This window comes from Ranitomeya imitator, chromosome 5 (genome assembly GCF_032444005.1).
Source record: "Ranitomeya imitator isolate aRanImi1 chromosome 5, aRanImi1.pri, whole genome shotgun sequence".
Lineage (NCBI taxonomy): Eukaryota > Metazoa > Chordata > Amphibia > Anura > Dendrobatidae > Ranitomeya > Ranitomeya imitator.
The window spans coordinates 126,793,457-126,820,704 of record NC_091286.1 but is presented as its reverse complement, the minus strand read 5'-3'; positions in this window follow the sequence as shown (position 1 = coordinate 126,820,704).

Sequence of the window (27,248 nt, the reverse complement as noted above, 5' to 3'; positions counted from 1 at the left end):
ACAGGTCGGGAAGGGGTTAACCCTTGCTCTGCCTCTGGTCCGTTACTGCATCTTGCAACCTGCTCACAACATCATCAGCATTTTCTCAGTATTTTACCACAGTATTTGTAAGCCAAAACCAGGAGTTGAATGTTCTGGTTCTCCGGCTTTATCTTCAGGTTCTCCCTCTTATCTTCTTCTAGAAGAACAGGGCTTAATCGGCCATGTTGGAAATTCCTGTGCTCAGCTGTGCTCGGTTAGCCACTCCTTTTAGCTATATAATCTGGGCTCTATTACTAATCCTTGTCAGAGTTAGCTTTTTGCTGCATGACTAAAGGAGGGAGAGAAGTTGGTATGAGAAGGAGTGCTGGAGGAGTGATAAGCGACTGTTGTTTGGTTTGTACGCTTGGTAATTCCTTATCCTTTACTATTTTCCCCTTCCTTCACACCCCAGTTGATTCCTCTGTAATATGTGAGAAAATGTTTGAAGTGTGTAGAGTTTTCAGTTACCCCTTGTCTTTGTCACCCTGTTTGTTGGGTTGGTGTACTGTAGTGCACAGTAGCGCCCCCTTTTCCCTGGGTGAGGGAAGAGAACAGCTGGTGGGCTATTGTAGCACGTAAGGCAAGGGCGGAGGCCCCGGTGTCTTCGCCGACTGAAGTATTCTGGGGAACATGGCGAGCGAGCTAAGGCGCCCCCTAGTGGTAGGGCCAGAAAAGGAGCCCCTGGTCCCAAGTCACGCGACAGCTGTGTTGTGCGTGACAGTTCAGAGGAAAAGTGTAATAAAAGCACATCACCACTTCTGCATTTTTCACCCACTCCTGATTTTGGCTTTCAAATACTGATGTGAAATACTGACCAAATACTGACAGTGTGATCGTAGCCTTAAGTGTTATGAAAGGCAATTCAGTACTACAATGGACATAGCGGTCAGAGCACATACAGTGATCTGACAATAACCCAAAATCATAGAACGAGCTCTGAGACGTGGGAACTCTGCAGACCGCAATCCCTAATCCTCTCCAACCAACACTAGAGGCAGCCGTGGATTGCGCCTAACTCTGCCTAGGCAACTCGGCACAGCCTGAGAAACTAACTAGCCTGAAGATAGAAAATAAGCCTACCTTGCCTCAGAGAAATACCCCAAAGGAAAAGGCGGCCCCCCACATATAATGACTGTGAGTTAAGATGAAAAGACAAATGTAGAGATGAAATAGATTCAGCAAAGTGAGGCCCGACTTTCTTAACAGATCGAGGATAGAAAAGGTAACTTTGCGGTCTACACAAAACCCTAAAGAAAACCACGCAAAGGGGGCAAAAAGACCCTCCGTACCGAACTAACGGCACGGAGGTACACCCTTTGCGTCCCAGAGCTTCCAGCAACAAAATAGACAAGCTGGACAGAAAAAATAGCAAACAAATAGCAAAGAAGAACTTAGCTATGCAGAGCAGCAGGCCACAGGAATGATCCAGGGAAAAACAAGTCCAACACTGGAACATTGCCAGGAAGCCAGGATCAAAGCATTAGGTGGAGTTAAGTAGAGAAGCACCTAACGACCTCACCAGATCACCTGAGGGAGGAAACTCAGAAGCCGCAGTACCACTTCCCTCCACCAACAGAAGCTCACAGAGAGAATCAGCCGAAGTACCACTTGTGACCACAGGAGGGAGCTCTGCCACAGAATTCACAACAGTACCCCCCCCTTGAGGAGGGGTCACCGAACCCTCACCAGAGCCCCCGGCCGACCAGGATGAGCCACATGAAAGGCACGAACAAGATCGGGAGCATGGACAACAGAGGCAAAAACCCAGGAATTATCTTCCTGAGCATAACCCTTCCATTTAACCAGATACTGGAGTTTCCGTCTAGAAACACGAGAATCCAAAATCTTCTCCACAATATACTCCAATTCCCCCTCCACCAAAACCGGGGCAGGAGGATCAACAGATGGAACCATAGGTGCCACGTATCTCCGCAACAATGACCTATGGAATACATTATGTATGGAAAAAGAATCTGGGAGGGTCAGACGAAAAGACACAGGATTAAGAACCTCAGAAATCCTATACGGACCAATGAAACAAGGTTTAAACTTAGGAGAGGAAACCTTCATAGGAATATGACGAGAAGATAACCAAACCAGATCGGGGACCCACACGGCGTCTGCGATTAGCGAAACGTTGAGCCTTCTCCTGGGACAAGGTCAAATTGTCCACTACATGAGTCCAAATCTGCTGCAACCTGTCCACCACAGTATCCACACCAGGACAGTCCGAAGACTCAACCTGTCCTGAAGAGAAACGAGGATGGAACCCAGAATTGCAGAAAAATGGCGAAACCAAGGTAGCCGAGCTGGCCCGATTTTTAAGGGCGAACTCAGTCAAAGGCAAAAAGGACACCCAGTCATCCTGATCGGCAGAAACAAAGCATCTCAGATATGTTTCCAAGGTCTGATTGGTTCGTTCGGTCTGGCCATTAGTCTGAGGATGGAAAGCCGAGGAAAAAGACAAGTCAATGCCCATCCTACCACAAAAGGCTCGCCAAAACCTTGAAACAAACTGGGAACCTCTGTCAGAAACGATATTCTCTGGAATGCCATGTAAACGAACCACATGCTGGAAGAACAATGGCACCAAATCAGAGGAGGAAGGCAATTTAGACAAGGGTACCAGATGGACCATCTTAGAAAAGCGATCACAGACCACCCAAATGACTGACATCTTTTGAGAAACGGGAAGATCAGAAATAAAATCCATAGAGATATGTGTCCAAGGCCTCTTCGGGACCGGCAAGGGCAAAAGCAACCCACTGGCACGAGAACAGCAGGGCTTAGCCCGAGCACAAATCCCACAGGACTGCACAAAAACACGCACATCCCGCGACAGAGACGGCCACCAAAAGGATCTAGCCACCAACTCTCTGGTACCAAAGATTCCAGGATGACCAGCCAACACCGAACAATGAACCTCAGAGATAACTTTATTGGTCCACCTATCAGGGACAAACAGTCTCTCCGCTGGACAACGATCAGGTTTGTTAGCCTGAAATTTTTGCAGCACCCGCCGCAAATCAGGGGAGATGGCAGACACAATTACTCCTTCCTTGAGGATACCCGCCGGCTCAGACAAACCCGGAGAGTCGGGCACAAAACTCCTAGACAGAGCATCCGCCTTCACATTTTTAGAGCCCGGAAGGTACGAAATCACAAAGTCAAAACGGGCAAAAAACAGCGACCAACGAGCCTGTCTAGGATTCAACCGCTTAGCAGACTCAAGATAAGTCAAGTTCTTATGATCAGTCAATACCACCACGCGATGCTTAGCTCCTTCAAGCCAATGACGCCACTCCTCGAATGCCCACTTCATGGCCAGCAACTCTCGGTTGCCCACATCATAATTTCGCTCAGCAGGCGAAAACTTCCTGGAAAAAAAAGCGCATGGTTTCATCACTGAGCAATCAGAACCTCTCTGCGACAAAACAGCCCCTGCTCCAATCTCAGAAGCATCAACCTCGACCTGGAACGGAAGAGAAACATCTGGTTGACACAACACAGGGGCAGAAGAAAAACGACGCTTCAAGTCTTGAAAAGCTTCCACAGCAGCAGAAGACCAATTGACCAAATCAGCACCCTTCTTGGTCAAATCGGTCAATGGTTTGGCAATACTAGAAAAATTGCAGATGAAGCGACGATAAAAATTAGCAAAGCCCAGGAACTTTTGCAGACTTTTCAGAGATGTCGGCTGAGTCCAATCATGGATGGCTTGGACCTTAACAGGATCCATCTCGATAGTAGAAGGGGAAAAGATGAACCCCAAAAATGAAACCTTCTGCACACCAAAGAGACACTTTGATCCCTTCACAAACAAAGAATTAGCACGCAGGACCTGAAAAACTGTTCTGACCTGCTTCACATGAGACTCCCAATCATCCGAGAAGATCAAAATGTCATCCAAGTACACAATCAGGAATTTATCCAGGTACTCTCGGAAGATGTCATGCATAAAGGACTGAAACACTGATGGAGCATTACAAGTCCGAATGGCATCACTAGATACTCAAAATGACCCTCGGGCGTATTAAATGCAGTTTTCCATTCATCTCCTCGCCTGATTCGCACCAGATTATACGCACCACGAAGATCTATCTTGGTGAACCAACTAGCCCCCTTAATCCGAGCAAACAAATCAGATAACAATGGCAAGGGGTACTGAAATTTAACCGTGATCTTATTTAGAAGGCGGTAATCTATATAAGGTCTCAGCGAACCATCCTTCTTGGCTACAAAAAAGAACCCTGCTCCTAATGGTGACGATGACGGGCGAATATGCCCCTTCTCCAGGGATTCCTTCACATAACTGCGCATAGCGGCGTGCTCAGGCACGGATAAATTAAACAGTCGACCTTTTGGGAATTTACTACCAGGAATCAAATTGATAGCACAATCACAATCCCTATGCGGAGGTAGGGCATCGGACTTGGGCTCATCAAATACATCCCGGTAATCAGACAAGAACTCTGGAACCTCAGAAGGGGTGGATGACGAAATTGACAGAAATGGAACATCACCATGTACCCCCTGACAACCCCAGCTGGACACCGACATGGTTTTCCAATCTAATACTGGATTATGGGCTTGTAGCCATGGCAACCCCAACACGACCACATCATGCAGATTATGCAACACCAGAAAGCGAATATCCTCCTGATGTGCAGGAGCCATGCACATGGTCAGCTGGGTCCAGTACTGAGGCTTATTCTTGGCCAAAGGCGTGGCATCAATTCCTCTCAATGGAATAGGACACTGAAAGGGCTCTAAGAGAAACCCACAACGCTTAGCATACTCCAAGTCCATCAAATTCAGGGCAGCGCCTGAATCCACAAATGCCATGACAGAATACGATGACAAAGAGCAGATCAAGGTAACGGACAGAAGAAATTTTGACTGTACCGTACCAATGGTGGCAGACCTAGCGAACCGCTTAGTGCGCTTAGGACAATCAGAGATAGCATGAGTGGAATCACCACAGTAGAAACACAGCCCATTCAGACGTCTGTGTTCTTGCCGTTTAACTCTGGTCAAAGTCCTATCGCACTGCATAGGCTCAGGTTTAAGCTCAGGTAATACCGCCAAATGGTGCACAGATTTACGCTCATGCAAGCGTTGACCGATCTGAATGGCCAAAGACATAGACTCATTCAAACCAGCAGGCATAGGAAATCCCACCATGACATCCTTAAGGGCTTCAGAGAGACCCTTTCTGAACATAGCTGCCAGCGCAGATTCATTCCATTGAGTGAGCACGGACCACTTTCTAAATTTCTGACAATATACCTCTATCTCATCCTGACCCTGACAAAGAGCCAGCAAATTTTTCTCTGCCTGATCCACTGAATTAGGTTCATCGTACAGCAATCCGAGCGCCAGGAAAAACGCATCGATATTACTCAATGCAGGATCTCCCGGCGCAAGAGAAAATGCCCAGTCCTGAGGGTCGCCGCACAAAAAAGAAATAACAATCAAAACCTGTTGAACTGGATCACCAGAGGAGCGAGGTTTCAAGGCCAGAAATAATTTACAATTATTTTTGAAACTCAGAAACTTAGTTCTATCTCCAAAAAACAAATCAGGAATAGGAATTCTTGGTTCCAACATAGCTTTCTGATCAATAGTGTCTTGAATCTTTTGTACTCTTGCCGAGAGCTGATCCACAAATGAAGACAGACTTCTAATGTCCATCGCTACACCTGTGTACTGAACCACCCAAATGTCTAGGGGAAAAAAAAGGCAAAACACAGTGCAAAGAAAAAAAAATGGTCTCAGAACTTCTTTTTTCCCTCTATTGAGAATCATTAGTACTTTTGGCTTCCTGTACTGTTATGAAAGGCAATTCAGTACTACAATGGACATAGCGGTCAGAGCACATACAGTGATCTGACAATAACCCAAAATCATAGAACGAGCTCTGAGACGTGGGAACTCTGCAGACCGCAATCCCTAATCCTCTCCAAACAACATTAGAGGCAGCCGTGGATTGCGCCTAACTCTGCCTAGGCAACTCGGCACAGCCTGAGAAACTAACTAGCCTGAAGATAGAAAATAAGCCTACCTTGCCTCAGAGAAATACCCCAAAGGAAAAGGCAGCCCCCCACATATAATGACTGTGAGTTAAGATGAAAAGACAAACGTAGAGATGAAATAGATTCAGCAAAGTGAGGCCCGACTTTCTTAACAGATCGAGGATAGAAAAGGTAACTTTGCGGTCTACACAAAACCCTAAAGAAAACCACGCAAAGGGGGCAAAAAGACCCTCCGTACCGAACTAACGGCACGGAGGTACACCCTTTGCGTCCCAGAGCTTCCAGCAACAAAATAGACAAGCTGGACAGAAAAAATAGCAAACAAATAGCAAAGAAGAACTTAGCTATGCAGAGCAGCAGGCCACAGGAATGATCCAGGGAAAAACAAGTCCAACACTGGAACATTGCCAGGAAGCCAGGATCAAAGCATTAGGTGGAGTTAAGTAGAGAAGCACCTAACGACCTCACCAGATCACCTGAGGGAGGAAACTCAGAAGCCGCAGTACCACTTCCCTCCACCAACAGAAGCTCACAGAGAGAATCAGCCGAAGTACCACTTGTGACCACAGGAGGGAGCTCTGCCACAGAATTCACAACACTTAAGCTGTGATTGGCAGCATTACTTGGGTCAATGAATCGATAATCTATCAGATTGCTGTATATGTATTATTAGTACTGCCCCCATGGATAATTATTTAATATCCAGTACGAGCAAGGTGATTGTACATACAATATTTTTGTGAGCAACAGAGATTTAGAAACACAAAGACCACTTTAAATAAAATATGTCATGATCCCACCATTCGCTGGGTCCTAGGGACGCAGAGAGTGACAATTCAGCTGTCCTATGGATAGTGGTGGCATGCCAGGCTGTCAGTATGGTGAGTGATAGCTCAGCCACCTTATAATTTGGAGGGATGTGTCAGGCTATTAGTATTGTTATAGATCGGTGATGTGCGTGCTTTGAGCTCTGTGTTCTGGTATTCTAATCTTCATTGCCTGAGCTCGGATTTTGATTCTTTTACTACTAGTTAGTATTGCCCTTTTTGCCTTTGAAGCATTCTGACCTTCGTTGCCTGACCAAGCACTTTGCCTTTGACTATTCGTTTGTCCTGTCCCATATTTTCTGGTATACTCTCCTGACATTTGACCTTGGACTTCTTGACTTACCTGCTAGACGGCTTGTCTGTGAGAAGTGACTTGTCAGTATCACAAAAAGTTATTTTGTCCCTTTGAGACTAGATATGTTGTCTGATAATTTTTTTATACATTCCTAATCAATATAAGACCTATTTTACTCTTCAACTAGTTCAAGATTGGATCATATTCTGACTATGCACGTTTTCAGAGTTTTTTCATACATGCCGTTTAAAAAGCTGTTTTTCTCATTCAGATATTCAAGTATATCCTTTTTTACTGATATTGAGCAATATTGGTGGAAAAATAAAGGAAATAAGTGTCTGTTTTTGCCATCTTTTATGTTCATAAATAATTACTAATATACACTTAAAGATTTTTTCCACTATCTGTGACAAATATCTTTATACATCATATACCGTATATACTCAAGTATAAGCCGACCCAAGTATAAGCCGACCCCCCCAATTTTGCCACAAAAAACTGGGAAAACTTAATGACTCGAGTATAAGCCTTGGGTGGGAAATGCAGCAGCTACTGGTAAATTTCAAAAATAAAAATAGATACCAATAAGAGTAAACTTAATTGAGACATCAGTAGGTTAAGTGTTTTTGAATATCCATATTGAATCAGGAGCCCCATATAATGCTCAATACAGTTCATAATGGGCTCCATAACATGCTCCATAATAAAATACGCCCCATAATGCTCCATACACAAATGTACCACATATAATGCTCCATGCCGTTCATTATAATAATAATAATCTTTATTTATATAGCGCCAACATATTCCACAGCGCTTTACAGTTTAACAGTTTCAAACACAAAAGTCATAAGTAACAACGTTAACAATACAATAATTAAAGCAAAATAAGACGACCCTGCTCGTGAGAGCTTACAATCTACAATGAGGTGGGGGAGATGCAAAGTACAGGTGTGTATTTACAATGATGTATTTACAATCATGGTCCAGCCATCTTCAGGGGTTGGGGAATAGATGGGGATAGTGAATGGGCTACACACACACACAAACATAAAATGACTTTGATTAGTGAACGTGATAGGCCGCTCTGAACAAATGTGTTTTGAGCGAGCGCCTAAAACTATGCAAATTATGGATGGTCCTAATATCTTGGGGTAGAGCATTCCAGAGGATTGGCGCAGCACGGGAGAAGTCTTGGAGTTATGGCCCCATAGATGCTCCATATACAAATATGCCCCATATAATGCTCCATACAGTTCAGCATGGCCCCATAGTCGCTCCATTATATCACTGTGCCACATATAATGCTCCATACAGTTCATTATGGCCCCATAGATGCTCCATATACAAATATGCCCCATATAATGCTCCATACAGTTCAGTATGGCCCCATAGATGCTCCATATAACAATGTGCCACATATAATGCTGCTGCAATAAATAATAATGACATACTCACTTCTCGGCGCTGCTCCTCAGCGTCCCGTCTCTCCGCACTGACTGTTCAGGCAGAGGGCGGTGCGCACACTAATACATCATCGCACCCTCTGACCTGAACAGTCACTGCAGAGGACGTTGAAGACAGAGCGGTACCGACCCTGGAACGAGGAACAGGTGAATATTTAAAACTCACCTGCTCCCGGCAAGGTCCCTGGCAGCTTCTCCCGGACAGATGGTCTCCGGCGCCCGCAGCTTATTCCTCTGTTCAGTGGTCACTGGTACCGCTCATTACAGTAATGAATATGCGGCTCCACCTCTATGGGAGTGGAGTCCATATTCATTACTTTAATGAGCGGTACCACCTGACCGCTCAACAGAGGAAGAAGGTGCCGGCGCCGGAGACCATGGGACACGCAGGGACCACGTCAGGAGCGCCAGGAGCAGGTGAGTTTGTGACCGTCGTCGCTCCCCCTCACCCGCCGACCGCCCCGCCTTCCATGACTCGAGTATAAGCTGAGAGGGGCACTTTCAGCCCATTTTTGGGGGGCTGAAAATCTCGGCTTATACTCGCGTATATACGGTAGGTTATTTTTTATTTTATGGTGGCGGGGCTAGTAACAGCAATTTGGATTAGCAGTGATATTTTTTTTTTCTGTTTTCTTTTCTTTTATTTTACACAGTGTGCACCCTAATAAGGTGATAATAGACCTTGAAAGAGGGGGGGCATTTAAATATGGAATTATTTTTATTTCCATCTGATTTCACTTGTAAGGCTAGGGTCACATAACAGTTTTAAAAAATTGGTCCAATTTTCATCCAGAAAAGTGGTACAATTTTTTTCACATGTCATCTGCATACAATCCATTTTTTTTACACAGAAGCTATTAATCGATTATTACAAGACCATTTACAGCTTCCTATATTGCAGATTTGCAATGTATCCGTAAAAAATCAGATGCTACACTGTGGCTCCATATGTCATGCAATTTTTTTCCCACACACCTACTTGAATGGGTGAGTCTCATTTGATTTTCAGATGAAACTACTGCATTCTGCATTTTTTTTTCACCTGCAGATTCGGTTAGTGAAAAAAATCATTCCTCTGCAGTGACCCAATTGAATAACTTTGGTCTGAGTGTGATACGTTATTTGAATGGATAGCAGTCGCACCTAAAATACAGTCATTTGTACGAACCTTAACTGGAGCTGCTATATTAGGAGATCAGAGCTGTATCATTACATCTCACACACTGAGAAGCCTGTTCTGAGCTAGGGTGGGTGGGTGTTAGTCTTTCCTTTGAGGGTTGCTGTCTGCTTACGACTGGTCAGCATCATACAGGGGGCAGAAGTACAACCACTTGGACGTGAAAAAAAAAAAAAAACAATTAGGTGCCAAATACTTTTATTCCACTCTGCAGCTACTATAACATCAAGTGTCCAAGTCAATATGAACATTTTGATGATCTTTTACAGCTATTCCATATGCTGCTTTTTCGGGTGTTGAATCCACCCAGAAATACGTTATGGAAATTCATGCATTCATTTCAATGGGGATCCTGAAATCCAGATGTTAAACTGTTGGTCTGCCTTTTTTGCTGCGTCTTTTCTGTTGCAATTTCCACAGCAACCACATAAAAAAATGCTTCAGTAAGTGTGAAAAATATGCACAGCTTTGGATGCAGAAATGACGCAGTTTTCAGTTTAGAAATATGCTTTTAAATACACAATGTATGAAACCAGCCTCGCTGAACTGGGGTTTCAGGATTTCGGTATTTCATGCTCACATATTCTTATTTCATGGTTGGAGTACAGACCACGATGTACTGTCAGACCTTGGGTTTCCTGAACCAATTTTGACAGCTTTATATTTGCCTACTGAGCGTGGCCAGTAATTCGTGGTCTGTACTCGGACTGTTAACCACAGATTTGGTATTATAGCTGCATCATTCATATGAAAAAAGTTATCAGACTGAATTTAGACTGAAATAAACTAATATAGGAGAACACTCTAAACATAGTCTTTTAATGAAATGCTGGTAAGAATTGTCTCCCGGGATTCCTTAGAGCAGATTAGTTTCTTTTTGTGATTCTAGTCACACCCATGTTCTCTCACATACACAAAGGCGAGAGAGACAAAATACATGACAAGAAAAAACATTTAAATGAGCAGTAAGCAAGTCCCTTTGTTGGCCTGGAATCGTCTCTATGCGCCCCAGGCTTATATATTCAATAGAAGAACTCACCACAAAGCTTTTCTCAAGGGCAAGAAATTCACTTTCATAAACAAACATCCATGTAACTAATGCAGCAAACACTTATTTCTGAGTTATTTTTCATTACAAATTATAGCTGCCACATTTCCTTTTTTTACAGCGTCAACTAATATAATAATCAGGTAGACAGATGGATGAAATGGGGTTTTCAACTATCAGAAAAGTGTACCCCAAATTCTCTACAAATACCTAAAATAACAAACACAGAAGGTATTCATCCTCCCCAGGCCCCGCACCCCTTCCCACCATTTCTCGAGTCTTGGTGTTTTGGCTGCATAGTTGACATCATTTTGACAGTGCACAGTCCCATGAATGAAGGGGTAGGGTCCCACCAAGCTTCATGTAGTATTTTTTTGATATTGTTACCGAGCTACAATATCAGACACAGCCCATATTGTAACATGTCACTGTGTTGGTTAATCGTGTTAATGTAGGGGATTCTGCAATCTCAATTATATTCCGTCAATGCTAAAGAATTTTGTAAATTACCGTATTTTTCGGACTAAAAGACGCACTTTTTCCCCCCCAAAAAAAGGGGGGAAAATGGGGGGTGCGTCTAATAGTCGCAATGCAGGCTTACCTAGGTGGCAGAGGTGCGGTGGCAGAGGTCCGGTGGCAGAGGTGCGGTTGCGGGGGTGTGGCGGCAGAGGAGGCGCAGTAAGCGGGGTCCCTTTCCCCGGTATGGTGATGCAGCAGGCCCGGTATGCAGCAGAGCCGGGTGAATCCTCTTGTTATCGGTGGTGGCGGCCATTTTCCGGAGGCCGCGCGTGGGCAGATGGAGCGCTCTGCTTCCCAGGGCTTCAGGAAAATGGCCGCCGCGATCTCCATCTGCGCACGCGCGGCCTCCCGCGGCCATTTTCCTGAAGCCCCGGGAGCAGAGCGCTTCATCTGCACACGCGCGGCCTCAGGAAGATGGCCGCGCCCACCGATAACAAGAGGATTCACCCGGCTCTGCTGCATACCGGGCCACCTGCATCACCATACCGGGGAAAGGGACCCCGCTTACTGCGCCTCCTCTGCCGCCACACCCCCGCCACCGCACCTCTGCCACCGGACCTCTGCCACCGCACCTCTGCCACCTAGGTAAGCCTGCATGGTACGCCAGAGACCCCTCTCACGCCATACCTCTCACTGCACCTCCTGATCCCAGCACCTCCTGATCCCAGCACCTCCTGATCCCAGCACCTCCTGATCCCAGCACCTTCTCATGCCAGCACCTCCTCATCCCAGCATCACCCCACCTCTGCCGACACCTTGCCTCCTGTGACCCTGCTCTGCCACCGCCATAAGATACTGTAAATTCGGACAATAAGACGGACCCCCAAATTTGGGGTGCGTCTTATGGTCCGGTGCGTCTTATAGTCCGAAAAATACGGTATCTTCTTTGTGATATTTCTTCAGTCTTCCTAGTATAATCACCACAGGATCGATGATAAGTTTCTAAATGTTTGTGGTCCCACCACTGGGACCGCCATAGTAATAAGAACAGGGGTCCGGTTACATGTTGATTGTCAGTCTTAGAGGTGCTCTGTGGCTCCATTCAAACGGGAAGCTTAGGACCCTGCTTTTTACTTATTGGAGGAGATCTGCATTGTGGGACCACTAGTGATAAGACACTCATCAACTATCACGTGGACAGGTGATGTTTAATGTTGTGGGACAACCACTTTAAAGGGATTCTGTCAGTACAGAATAACTGTTCAAACCAAGTACATGTGCTCAGTGCATCATGGTGTAGCCAAGCATTTAACTACACATTCCCACCTGCTTGTTTTCTCTCTATCTCCACCACTCCCCCTCTTTGATTGACAGCTCCTGATAAAGCCTTAGAAGGATCTAAGGATCTCTAGATAGATGGAAAATAAGTAGGTGGGAAAGTGCTTTTAGATGTTTGGCAATGTCTTTCTTTACCAAGTACCTATTTTACCACTCATTCTCTGCTATCAGTGTACCTTTGAGGCACAATTGATAAAATAGAACTCTTGTATTCTTGTTTTCCCAGGTTGATCTTCCACGAACTGATGACCTTTTTAATGATAGGTCATCAATGTTAAAGTCCTAGAGAACCCTGTCATGATTCCAATGGCAGGGAATCACAAAAGGACAAGCACCAACGAGCTCTAGGGTGATGGAACCTGAGCTGACCGCGACCCTAAACCTGAACACACAAATAACAATAGCCGGGGAACGTGCCTACGTTGATCCTAGACGTCTCGCACCAGCCGAAGATCTAACTTCCCCTATTAGAAGAAACACAGACCTCTCTTGCCTCCAGAGAAATATCCCACAGAAATAGCAGCCCCCCACATATAATGACGGTGAAATGAGAGGAAGGCACATACACAGTATGAAATCAGATTCAGCAAAATGAGGCCCGCTAAAACTAGATAGCAGAGGATACAAAAGTAAACTGCGCGGTCAGCAAAAAACCCTTCAAAAAACCATCCTGTAATTACTTGAACTCATGTTCCAACTCATGGAACATGAGGAGCAATTACAGCCCGCTAGAGCAACCAGCAGCAAAGAAACAATTATATGCAAGCTGGACAAGACAAAAATAAATCAAAACGTGGAACAAGAAAATCAAAAACTTAGCTTGTCCTGAAGATTACTGAAGCCAGAAGCTGAGGTAACAAAACACTCTGATAACCTTGATAGCCGGCGGGGAAATGACAAGAAAGCCCGGTTAAATAGGAAACTCCCAAATCCTAATAGAACAGGTGGACACCAGAGACAGCAGAACACAAATCACCCAGTACCATCAGTAACCACCAGAGGGAGTCCAAAAACAGAACTCACAACAGAACCCCTTTGATTATGTCAATTTCAGTAATATATTAATGTTAGAAATGAGCGTATCTATTTGCGGAGGATCGAGTTTTGCCAAGTTTCCTGAGATTCACGGTTCCATGCAAATTTTAACATTTTGAGACTCGCCTTGCAGTTTACAAAGAGAACTTTGCCTAGTACCATTTCCCACACTGCTGAAGCATCAGCGAGCAGGCAAACATAACCTTCTGTTGCCACGCAGGCTTGCCCACAATGACCTGTACCTATGACATCTTACGGATTAGAATTGGTGATTAGCAAACGTGATAACGTCTTATCTGAACTTGCTTGCGTGTTTTCTGAGTATTTTGGGTGTGCTCATATACAATGTTTGGGTCTCTGTGGCCTGCGGTTATTAGAGAGCTACAGCATATGTGGGGATTCTTTAACAAACAGGCAATCCCTGCATGTGTTCAGGCTGGCTAACAGCCGCAAATCATGCAGCATCAAGGACTCGAACATAATGTACACTGTGTGCAGAATTATTAGGCAAGTTGTATTTTGATCACATGATACTTTTTATACATGTTGTCCTACTCCAAGCTGTTCAGGCTTGAGAGCCATCTACCAATTAAGTAAATCAGGTGATGTGCATCTCTGTAATGAGGAGGGGTGTTGTCTAATGACATCAAAACCCTATATAAGGTGTGCTTAATTATTAGTCAACTTCCTTTCCTTTGGCAAAATGGGTCAGAAGAGAGATTTGACGGGCTCTGAAAAATCCAAAATTGTGAGATGTCTTGCAGAGGGATGCAGCAGTCTTGAAATTGCCAAACTTTTGAAGCGTGATCACCAAACAATTAGGAGTTTCATGGCAAATAGCCAACAGGGTCGCAAGAAGCCTGTTGGGCAAAAAAGGCGCATAATAACTGCCCATGAATTGAGGAAAATGAAGCGTGAAGCTGCCAAGATGCCATTTGCCATATTTCAGAGCTGCAACGTTACTGGAATAACACAAAGCACAAGGTGTGCAATACTCAGGGACATGGCCAAGGTAAGGAAGGCTGAAAAACGACCACCTTTGTACAAGAAACATAAGATAAAACGTCAAGACTGGGCCAACAAATATCTTAAGACTGACTTTTTAAAGGTTTTATGGACTGATGAAATGAATGACTCTTGATGGGCAAGATGGATGGGCCAGAGGCTGGATCAGTAAAGGGCAGAGAGCTCCACTCTGACTCAGACACCAGCATGGTGGAGGTGGGGTACTGCTATGGGCTGGTATAATCAAAGATGAACTTGTGGGACCTTTTAGGGTTGAGGATGGAGTGAAGCTCAACTCCCAGACCTACTACCAGTTTCTGGAAGACAAGTTCTTCAAGCAGTGGTACAGGAAGAAGTCGGTATCCTTCAAGAAAAACATGATTTTCATGCAGGACAATGCTCCATCACATGCCTCCAACTACTCCACAGTGTAGCTGGCCAGTAAAAGTCTAAAAGAAAAAATAATGACTTTGCCCCCTTGTTTACCTGATCTGAACCCCGTAGAGAACCTGTGGTCCCTCATAAAATGTGAGATCTACAGGGAGGGAAAACAGTACACCTCTCGGAACAGTGTCTGGGAGGCTGTGGTGGCTGCTGCACGCAACGTTGATCGTAAACAGATCAAGCAACGGACAGAATCTATGGATGGAAAGCTGTTGAGTGTCACCATAAAGAAAGGGGGCTATATTGGTCACTAATTTTTGAGGGTTTTGTTTTTGCATGTCAGAAATGTTTATTTCTAAATTTTGTGCAGTTATATTGGTTTACCTGGTGAAAATAAACAAGTGAGATTGGAATATATTTGGTTTTTATTAAGTTGCCTAATAATTCTGCACAATAATAGTTACCTGCACAAACAGATATCTTCCTAAGATAGCCAAATCTAAAAAAAAAACCACTCCAACTTCCAAAAATATTAAGCTTAGATATTTATGAGTCTTTGGGTTGATTGAGAGCTTAGTTGTTGATTAATAATAAAAATAATCCTCTAAAATACAACTTGTCTAATAATTCTGCACACAGTGTACAAGCACGCCCAAGATTCCCGGATAGCACTCGAGCACGCGCGTATAACATGTTATCCAAGCACGTTTACTCATGACTAATTATTTCATACCTTGTACAGTGGTGGTCAGGACCTGGGTGATCAGAGGTTCGCAGCAAACACAGTTTGTTCAGCACTTTCCATCTCCAGAGAAAGTTAGTAAGTCCCTCTCTCCTGTAGATTGTAAGCTCTTATGGTAATCGGGTTCCTCTCTCACTTGCCAAGCTCTTATGATCAGCAGTGCCCTCTCTTTCCTGTAGAGTGTAAGCTCTAATGGTCAGTGAGGTTCCCTTTCTCCTCTACCCCACATATATTTTATCATCAAATACAAAGTTTACAGGATTTAAATTATTGCAAATGTATTTGCTGCAAATAAATTTTGGGGGGGAAATGTGACAAAATCATCTAAATTGAATTTCAAAAGATCCCTATATCTCTAATTAATAATAATCTCAAATTAATAATATACTTTTAACATATGCTGTACAATCAGATAAGCAATAAACATCCATTGTGTATTATATTCTATCAATATCTGATCTATGGAGTCTGGACGCTGAAACCCCCAATGATTCCATTACTGAGTTCATGGACATGTCAGAAATCTATGTCAAGTGATTTTCTCGCTTATACACCTAAAATAACATGGCGTAAACCAAAATAACATGGTGAAAGATTTGAAGGCTGATGGAGAGATTTGGGATAGGAAAGAGTCTGAGGGGATTGCATTAGACCATGAGCAACTCAACAGCTCTAACGTTCTGAAACTTTTCATTCTGTTTTCAACAAGTGTAATGTCATATGACTGGAAATGCTTGTTAAAGATTTATTGGGGACTTTTACTGAGCTGTAGTACAAACAATTAAATCTAGTCTAACTCCACACATCTAAAGTAATGCAGACATTTGGAAGAGAAAGCAGACACTGCATATTTCCATAAAACTATTTACAGCGATTAGTTGTCCTCTTGTAATTCAAGAATGACAAGTTATTGCATTTCATATATGATCACTGTCACTGACTTGTACAGGAACCTATAGAGACACCTATGAAAAAGGACCAAAAGCATAAAAATATTTTGTAAAGATATAGTTATTTAACGGTGTTCTCTCACTATGAAAACACATTTTTCAGATAACGCCGGCCTTACAATCAGCTGATTACCATTCTTCTAGCTAGGATTTCACTGGAGAAATTGTGCCCTGCAACACATTTTTCCTGCAACAGTCATGATGCTGTCCATGTAGCTCTCTCTCTAACGTCAGTGTCTATATATGTACACAAATGGTCAAAATTGTTGGTACTCATCATTTCATTAAAGAAAAACCCACAATGGTCACATAAATAACTTGAATCTGGCAAAAGTAATAATAAATAAAACATCTATGAAAATGAACAAATGAAAGTCAGATATTGCTTTTCAACCATGGTTCCATAGAATAAAAAACCCTCATGAAATAGGTTTGAACAGAAAAAATGGTACCCTTAATTTAATATTTTATTGCACAACCTTTTGAGGCAATCACTGCAATCAAATGATTCCTGTAACTGTCAATGAGACTTCTGCACCTCTCGACCGGTATTTTGGCCCAATCCTCAATAGCAAACTGCTCCAGTTGTCTCGTGTTTGAATGTTGCCTTTTTCAGACAGCATGTTTCAGCTCTTTCCAAAGATGCTCAATAGGATTTAGGTCAGGGCTCATAGAATGCCACTACAGATAGTCCAATGTTTTCCTCTTAACCTTTCTTGGGTGTTTTTAGCTGTATGTTTTGGGTCATTATCCTGTTGCAAGACCCATAACCTGCGACTGAGACCAAGCTTTCTGACACTGGGCAGCACATTTCTCTCTAGAATTCCTTGACAGTCTTCAGATTTCATTGTACGCTGCACAGATTCTAGACACCCTGTGCCAGATGCAGCAAAGCAGCCCCAAAACATAACAGAGCCTCCTCCATGTTTCACAGTAGGGACCGTGTTCTTTTCTTGATATGCTTCCTTTTTCCGTCTGTGAACATAGAGCTGATGTGCCTTGCCAAAAAGTTCCATTTTTGTCTCATCTGTCCATAGGACATCCTCCCAGAAGCTTTGTGGCTTGTCAGCATATAGTTTGGCAAATTCCAGTCTAGCTTTTTTAAGATTTTTTTTCATCAATGGTGTCCTTCTTGGTTGTCTCCCATGAAGTCCACTTTGGCTCATACAACGACGGATGGTGCGATCTGACACTGATTTTCCTTGAGCTTGAAGTTCACCTTTAATCTGTTTAGAAGTTTTTCTGGGTTTTTTTTGTTACCATTCGTATTATCCGTCTCTTTGATTTGTCATCAATTTTCCTCCTGTGGCCATATCTAGTGAGGTTGGCTACAGTCCCCATGGATCTTATATTTCTGAATAATATGTGCAACTGTAGTCACAGGAACATCACGCTGCTTGGAGATGGTCGACTTTTACCTTTAACATGTTTGTCTATAATTTTCTTTCTAATCTCCTGATTCAGTTCTTTCTTTCGCTTCCTTTGGTACATGTTGAGTGTGATACACTCCATGCCACCAAACATTGCAGTAAGTATCTGTAGCACAATATACAGGCCCATTCACTGATTCCAAGGTTGTAGACACCTGTGATGTTAATTAGTGGACACACCTTGATTTAACATGTCCCTTTTGTCACATTATTTTCAGGGGTACCATCATTTCTGTCCAGGCCTATTTCATGAGTGATATATATATATACAGTGCCTTGCGAAAGTATTCGGCCCCCTGGAACTTTTCAACCTTTTCCCACATATCATGCTTGAAACATAAAGATACCAAATGTAAATTTTTGGTGAAGAATCAACAACAAGTGGAACACAGTTGTGAAGTTGAACAAAATTTATTGGTTATTATAAATTTTGGTGGAAATTCAAAAACTGAAAAGTGGGGCATGCAGTATTATTCGATCCCTTTACTTTCAGTGCAGCAAACTCACTCCACAAGTTCATTGTGGATCTCTGAATGATCCAATGTTGTCCTAAATGCCTAATGATGATAAATATAATCCACCTGTGTGTAGTCAAGTCTCCGTATAAATGCACCTGCTCTGTGATGGTCTCAGGGTTCTGTTTGAAGCACAGAGAGCATCATGAAGACCAAGGAACACAACAGGCAGGTCCGTGATACTATTGTGGAGAAATTTAAAGCCGGATTTGGATACAAAATGATTTCCAAAACTTTAAACATCTCAAGGAGCATTGTGCAAGCGATCATACGGAAATGGAAGTTGTATCATACCACTGCAAATCTACCAAAATCTGGCCATCCCTCTAAACTTTCATCTCAAGCAAGGAGAAGACTGATCAGAGATGCAGCCAAGAGGCCCATGATCACTCTGGATGAACTGCAGAGATCTACAGTTGATGTGGGACAGTCTGTCCATAGCACAACACTCAGTCGTACACTGCACAAATCTGGCCTTTATGGAAGAGTGGGAAGAAGAAAGCCATTTCTCAAAGATATCCATAAAAAGTGTTGTTTGAAGTTTGCAACAAGCCACCTGGGAGACACACCAAACATGTGGAAGAAGGTGCTCTGGTAAGATGAAACCAAAATCGAACTTTTTGGCAACAATGCCAAATGATATGTTTGGCGTAAAGGCAACGCAGCTCATCACCCTGAACACACCATCTCCACTGTCAAACATGGTGGTGGCAGCATCATGGCCTGGTTTTCTTCAGGAGGGAAAGGGAAGATGGTTAAAATTGATGGGAAGATGGATGAAGCCAAATACAGGACCATTTTTGAAGAAAAGCTGTTGGAGTCTGCAAAAGACCTGAGACTGTAATGGAGATTTGTCTTCCTAGAAGACAATGATCCCAAAAATAAAGCAAAATCTACAAATGGTTCACAAATAAACGTATCCAGATGTTAGATTGGCCAAGTCAAAGTCCAGACCTCAATCCAATCGAGAATCTGTGGAAAGAACTGAAAACTGCTGTTCACAAATGATCTCTATCAAACCTCACTGAGCTCCAGCTGTTTGCCAAGGAAGAATGGGCAAGAATTTCAGTCTCTTGATGTACAAAACTGATAGAGACATACCCCAAGCGGCTTGCAGCTGTAATCACAGCAAAAGGTGGTGCAACAAAGTATTAAGTTAAAAGGGCCAAATAATATTTTGCGCCCACTTTTCAGTTTTTGAATTTCCACAAAAATTTAAAATAACCAATACATTTGTTTCAACTTCACAATTGTGTTCCACTTGGTGTTGATTCTTCACCAAAAATTTACACTTGGTATCTTTATGTTTGAAGCATGATATGTGGGAAAAGGATGTTTGAAAGCATGATATGTGGGAAAAGGTTGAAAAGTTCCAGGGGGCCGAATACTTTCGCAAGGCACTGTATATGTATGTGTACACTGCGGACCCGCAACAAAACCCGCAACATGTGCACATAGCCTTACTCTCCCTCTTCAGGTGAAGTGCTGTCTCCACACCGTGCTCCGAACATTGTTGGTTAACTGCTGCATTGACATCGCTTCTTACAGTGCTTATACCTGCTTCAATCAATTACTAGGTTTGGCGGCTTGTGCAATCTATATCAAAAGAGCTGCTCAATCCAGTGATGTGACCACTGGGGCCAATCAACAACGACCAGAGCAGTGGACAGCATTGGATCCAGGAAGAGAGTCAGTAACAACTCTGTTATTTTAGACCTCCGCAAAATTATGGCAAAATGAAATTTTAAAATGGACAAACCATTTAACATGAGGTCATCAATATGAGTGGTGATTTTTATCCAAATACTGGAATTATTCTCTTTTGACAATACTGAACAAGACCAGGAAATGTTGCCATTTGGACACAGGGGCAGAAGAGCTAAGACTTTATCAGGGTTTCTACTGGAATCCCACCCAAAAAGATGGAGTCATTCACTTCAAAGAAGAAAATGGAGTCATGGTTGACAGTCTGGCCTCCATTCTAGCAGTATGATCTTTTCAGGCACGTGCAAAAACATTGTCTGCCAGTTATATGAGACTATGAGGCTAGGTTGTCAAAAAGTTTTCCAACGTCATTTCAGCAGTTTCACATGCGTATGCAATTACCTCAAATATTTCACACCACTTTAAAATAGGACTAGTAAGTAAACCTAATTTCTCCAGACAGAGGGTTTCCAGGGTCTAGTGATAACAACAGTGATCTGATACCCACAGTACCGGAATGCTAGGAATGAATGTCAGAGAAGGTATCCACATATCAGTGTGTACATTCCACCAGAACATTTGTTCACAAGTTGCTGCAACTGCTCTCCTCATTGTCTGAAGAGCAAGGGGTGCTTTTTAATGTATGGGAACTAGATGAAGGCTAAAAATGATAGATAGATAGATAGATAGATAGATAGATAGATAGATAGATAGATAGGTTAGACAAATCCAGCAATTGCTAGAAAGAAGGGGATATACTAATCATGTTAGTGCTCCCCTGTTGGGAGTACATGCACTTTTCAATAAAGACATGTTGGTGGTTATGGCCACTGGAAGAAGCTGACAGGATTTTTAAGCATAACTCCTAGACCTGACGAGAATGAGTAGCAGCTCCTCAGTATCCTCTGTTGCTGCTGCTGAGATCTCATACTGCTCAGAACAAGCTGCAGTCAGGCAGGGTGGACAGGGTTAGGATTGGGGCTAATGTTAGAGCTAGGGTTAGGTTTGGGGTTAGAGCTAGGGTTAAGATTGGGGCCAGGGTTGGGGGGTGTGTTGGGGTTAGGGTTGGGTTAGAGCTGTGTTAGGGTTGGAGTTAGAATTGAGGGGTTTCATTGAGGGGTTTCATTGAGGGGTACATTAGGGGGTTGCCAAATGCGACATTGTGCCCACCATTGATTGCAGCCAATTTTGCGCTCCAAAAGTTAAACGGTGCTCCTGCCCTTTTGAGCAAACAGTGGCTTTCCCCCACATATGGGGTATCAGCGTACTCAGGAGAAAACACAACAAATTTTGTGGTCCATTTTCTCCTGATACCCTTGTGAAAATAAAAAAGTTTGGTTCCAAAATTTGTTTGTGAAAAAGTATAATCTGCAATTTTTCCTTCCATGTTGCTTTACTTCTCGTGAAGCACCTGAAGGATTAATAAACTTCTTGAATGTGGTTTTATACACCTTGAGGGGTGCAGTTTTTAGAATTATGTCACTTTTGGGTATTTTTTGTTATATTGACCCCCCAAACTCACTTCAAATGTGAGGTGGTCCCTAAAAAATGGTTTTGTAAATTTTGCTGGAAAAAAGAGAAATCGATAGTCAAATTTTAACCCCTATAAAGTCCTAACGAAAAAAAATTATGTTTCTCAAATTGTGCTGATGTAAAGTAGACATGTGGGAAATGTTAATTATTAACTATTTTGTGCAATATAACTCACTGATTTAAGGGCACAAAAATTATAAGTTTGAAAATTGTAAAATTTTCTAAATTTTTGTCAAATTTCCATTTTTTTCATAAATAAACACAAGTCATATCGAAGAAATTTGACCACTAATGTGGAGTACAATATGCCACGAAAAAACAACCTCAGAATCGGTGGGATCCGTTGAAGCGTTTAAGCACTGTAACCTCATAAATTGACAGTGGTGAGAATTGTAAAAATGGGCTTGCCATTGAGTACCAAATTGGCTCTGTCACTAAGGGGTTGACATCAGAATTTTACAGTCATTCTATTATGGATTTTCAAATTAAAGAGGTAGTCTCATGTTATTAAATTGCTTTACTTAGTAGACAGCAAGAAAATAAGCAAGTTAGCAGATGACTTGCTTTTTCTGCTTTCATTCTCCTGCTGTGAGAGCTTATATCTTACATAGTGTAGATCTTGTTGCTAAGGAGCTCAAGCAACAGACCCTGGCCAAATAGGAGCAATAGCTGCCTTCCAGATTGAGGAGTTAACTCCTGAGATACCAGCCACCTCTCTCCAGCACATTAATTTCTATATAGCATATAGCGGCTCACCTCCCTCCCTCTCTCAGATCCTGAGCTGTTATTAGGCCTGCAAAATCACCATCTTTAGGCAGTTTTCAAAGCACTTCTCAGCATTCACACTTGTTCAAAGCCCTTGTTGTCATCATGTGCAAATATAGTGCTATTTTGCTGATTTCAACACAAGCCCAGTGATAGCTGAATGTGTTACAATAGAATAACAGTACATGCTAATGTCACATACTCTGAAGCAACTCTGAAGCCTGCCTTATTACAGGGTCTGTCTATAGGGGTTCTGCCTCATTACAGGGTCTGTCTATAGGGGTGCTGCCTCATTAGAAGGTCTGTCTATAGGGGTGCTGCCTCATTACAGGGTCTGACTACGGGGGCTGCCTTATTACAGGGTCTGCCTATAGGGGTGCTGCCTTATTACAGGGTCTGCCTATAGGGGTGCTTCCTATTACAGGGTCTGCCTATAGGGGTGCTGCCTTATTACAGGGTCTGACTATTGGGGTGCTGCCTTATTACAGAATCTGCCTATAGGGGTGCTGCCTTATTACAGGGTCTGCGTATAGGAATGCTGCCTTATTACAGTGCCTGACTAAGGGGGCTGCCTTATTACAGGGTCTGACTATGGGGGCTGCATCATTACAGGGTCTAACTATGGGGGCTGCCTTATTACAGGGTCTGACTATGGGGGTGCTGCCTTATTACAGGGTCTGACTATGGGGGTGCTGCCTTATTACAGGGTCTGACTATGGGAGCTGCCTTATTACAGGGTCTGACTATGGGAGCTGCCTTATTACAGGGTCTGGCTATGGCAGTGCTGCCTTAATACAGGGTCTGCCTATGGGGGTGCTGCCTTATTACAGGGTCTGACTATGGGTGCTGCCTCATTACAGGGTCTGATTATGGGGGCTGCCTTATTACAGGGTCTAACTATGGGGGTGCTGCCTTATTACAAGGTCTGACTATAGGGGTGCTGCCTCATTACAGGGTCTGACTATGGGGGCTGCCTTATTACAGGGTCTAACTATAGGGGTGCTGCCTTATTACAGGGGATGCCTATAGGGGTGCTGCCTCATTACAGGGTCTGACTATGGGGGCTGCCTTATTACAGGGTCTGACTGTGGGGGTGCTGCCTTATTACAGGGTCTGCCTATAGGGGTACTGCCTTATTACAGGGTCTGCCTATAGAGGTGCTACCTTTTAACAGGGTCTGACTGTGGGGGTGCTGCCTTATTACAGGGTCTGTCTATAGGGGTGCTGCCTCATTACTGGGTCTGTCTATAGGGGTGCTGCCTCATTACAAGGTCTGTCTATAGGGGTGCTGCCTCATTACAGGGACTGACTATGGGGGCTGCCTTATTACATGGTCTGCCTATAGGGGTGCTTCCTTATTACAGGGTCTGACTATAGGGGTGCTGCCTTATTACAGGTCTGACTATGGGGGTGCTGCCTCATTACAGGGTCTGACTATTGGGGTGCTGCCTTATTACAGGGTCTGCCTATAGGGGTGCTGCCTTATTAAAGGGTCTTCCTATAGGGGTGCTGCCTTATTACAGAGTCTGACTAAGGGGGCTGCCTTATTACAGGGTCTGACTATGGGGGCTGCCTTATTACAGGGTCTGACTATGGGGGTGCTGCCTTATTGCAGGGTCTGACTATGGGGGTGCTGCCTTATTACAGGGTCTGACTATGGTGGCTGCCTTATTACAGGGTCTGACTATGGGGGTGCTGCCTTATTACAGGGGCTGCCTATGGGAGTGCTGCCTCATTACAGAGTCTGACTATGGGGGTGCTGCCTTATTACGGTCTGCCGCCTTATTACAGGGGCTGCCTATGGGGGGTGCTGCCTCATTACAGGGTCTGACTATGGGGGTGTTGCCTTATTACAGGGTCCGACTATGGGGGTGCTGCCTTATTACAGGGTCTGACTATAGGGGTGCTGCCTCATTACAGGGTTTGACTATGGGGGGCTGTCTTATTACAGGGTCTGACTATGGGGGTGCTGCCTTATTACAGGGGCTGCCTATGGGGGTGCTGCCTCATTACAGGGTCTGACTATGGGGGTGCTGCCTTATTACAGGGTCTGACTATGGGGGTGCTGCCTTATTACAGGGTTTACCGCCTTATTACAGGGGCTGCCTATGGGGGTGCTGCCTTATTACAGGGTCTGCCGCCTTATTACAGGATCTGCCTATGGGGGTGCTGCCTTATACTACAGAGTCTGCCTATGGGGTACTGCCTTATTACAGTGTCTGCCTATGGGGGCTACCATATGCTATAAAGTCTGCCTATGGGGAGTGCATTATACTATATTGTGGACTATTTGGTGAATTATGCTACTGTATATGGAGGCTATCTAGGGGACCATCATACAGTATGGAGATTACAGTGTGGAGGTCATTATACATTGTTGGAGCCATCAAACAATTTGGGGGCTACTAAGAAGTCGGTATACTGTGTGGGTGCATTATACTGTGTATAAGAGAGCATCATGCTGTGTATAAGGGAGCTGTACGGGGGGGAGACACGGGACATTGGCAGATGTGACGACCTACATGGTGAGCTGCAGCATGTGCTACATGTTCACAGACCGACCAGAAGAAGAATCAAATTTCACCTGTCAGAAGTGTAGACTAGTGGCCCTTTTAGAAGAAAAGGTGCGGGGTCTGGAAGAAAGAATAGCAACTTTGAAACTCATCAAAGAGAATGAAGACTTTCTAGACAGAACAGAAGCATCTCTACTGGTCACAGAAGGTGAAAAAAGTGTCAGAGAACCTCCAAAAGCAGATGAGTGGAAGCATGTGACCAAAAGAAGCAAGAAGACCATGGAGAAATCACCAACCACACAACTGAAGAACCGATATCAAATCTTTGTAGAGGATGAAGATGGCACACCTAAGGATGAAGCAATACCAGCAAGCAAAAAAGAAAAGGGCACACAGCAACAAGTGACAGCAAAAAGTACAGCCAAGAAGCAACGAAGAGTGGTGGTGGTGGGAGACTCACTACTGAGAGGCACAGAAGCAGCCATCTGCAGACCGGACATAACTGCAAGAGAAGTATGCTGCCTTCCAGGTGCGATGATCAAGGATGTGACCGATAGGATACCAAAGCTCTTCAGCTCCAAGGACGTCCACCCATTTCTTCTGATACATGTTGGCACCAATGACACGGCAAGGAAAGACCTACCGACAATCTGCAAAGACTTTGAAGAGTTGGGGAAGAAAGTAAAGGAACTGGATGCACAGGTAGTTTTTTCTTCTATCCTTCCAGTAGACGGGCATGGCACCAGGAGATGGAACAGGATCCTTGATGCAAACAACTGGCTAAGACGATGGTGCAGACAACAAGGATTCGGATTCCTGGACCACGGTGTGAATTACTGGTACGATGGACTCCTCGCCAGAGATGGACTACACCTCAACAAACCTGGGAAACACACATTCGCCAGAAGACTCGCTACACTCATCAGGAGGGCGTTAAACTAGAAGAAGAGGGGACGGGAAGAAAAACATTAGACTTGAACAAAGAAGACCCAGGAAAACATACTCAGATGGGAGGTAAGAACATTTCTAAAGCAATCCACAACGAGGAGATTGGAACAAAACAAAATCCTCTAAACTGCATGCTCGCAAACGCCAGAAGCCTGACAAACAAGATGGAAGAACTAGAAGCAGAAATATCTACAGGTAACTTTGACATAGTGGGAATAACCGAGACATGGTTAGATGAAAGCTATGACTGGGCAGTTAACTTACAGGGTTACAGTCTGTTTAGAAAGGATCGTAAAAATCGGAGAGGAGGAGGGGTTTGTCTCTATGTAAAGTCTTGTCTAAAGTCCACTTTAAGGGAGGATATTAGCGAAGGAAATGAGGATGTCGAGTCCATATGGGTCGAAATTCATGGAGGGAAAAATGGTAACAAAATTCTCATTGGGGTCTGTTACAAACCCCCAAATATAACAGAAACCATGGAAAGTCTACTTCTAAAGCAGATAGATGAAGCTGCAACCCATAATGAGGTCCTGGTTATGGGGGACTTTAACTACCCGGATATTAACTGGGAAACAGAAACCTGTGAAACCCATAAAGGCAACAGGTTTCTGCTAATAACCAAGAAAAATTATCTTTCACAATTGGTGCAGAATCCAACCAGAGGAGCAGCACTTTTAGACCTAATACTATCTAATAGACCTGACAGAATAACAAATCTGCAGGTGGTCGGGCATCTAGGAAATAGCGACCACAATATTGTGCAGTTTCACCTGTCTTTCACTAGGGGGACTTGTCAGGGAGTCACAAAAACACTGAACTTTAGGAAGGCAAAGTTTGACCAGCTTAGAGATGCCCTTAATCTGGTAGACTGGGACAATATCCTCAGAAATAAGAATACAGATAATAAATGGGAAATGTTTAAGAACATCCTAAATAGGCAGTGTAAGCGGTTTATACCTTGTGGGAATAAAAGGACTAGAAATAGGAAAAACCCAATGTGGCTAAACAAAGAAGTAAGACAAGCAATTAACAGTAAAAAGAAAGCATTTGCACTACTA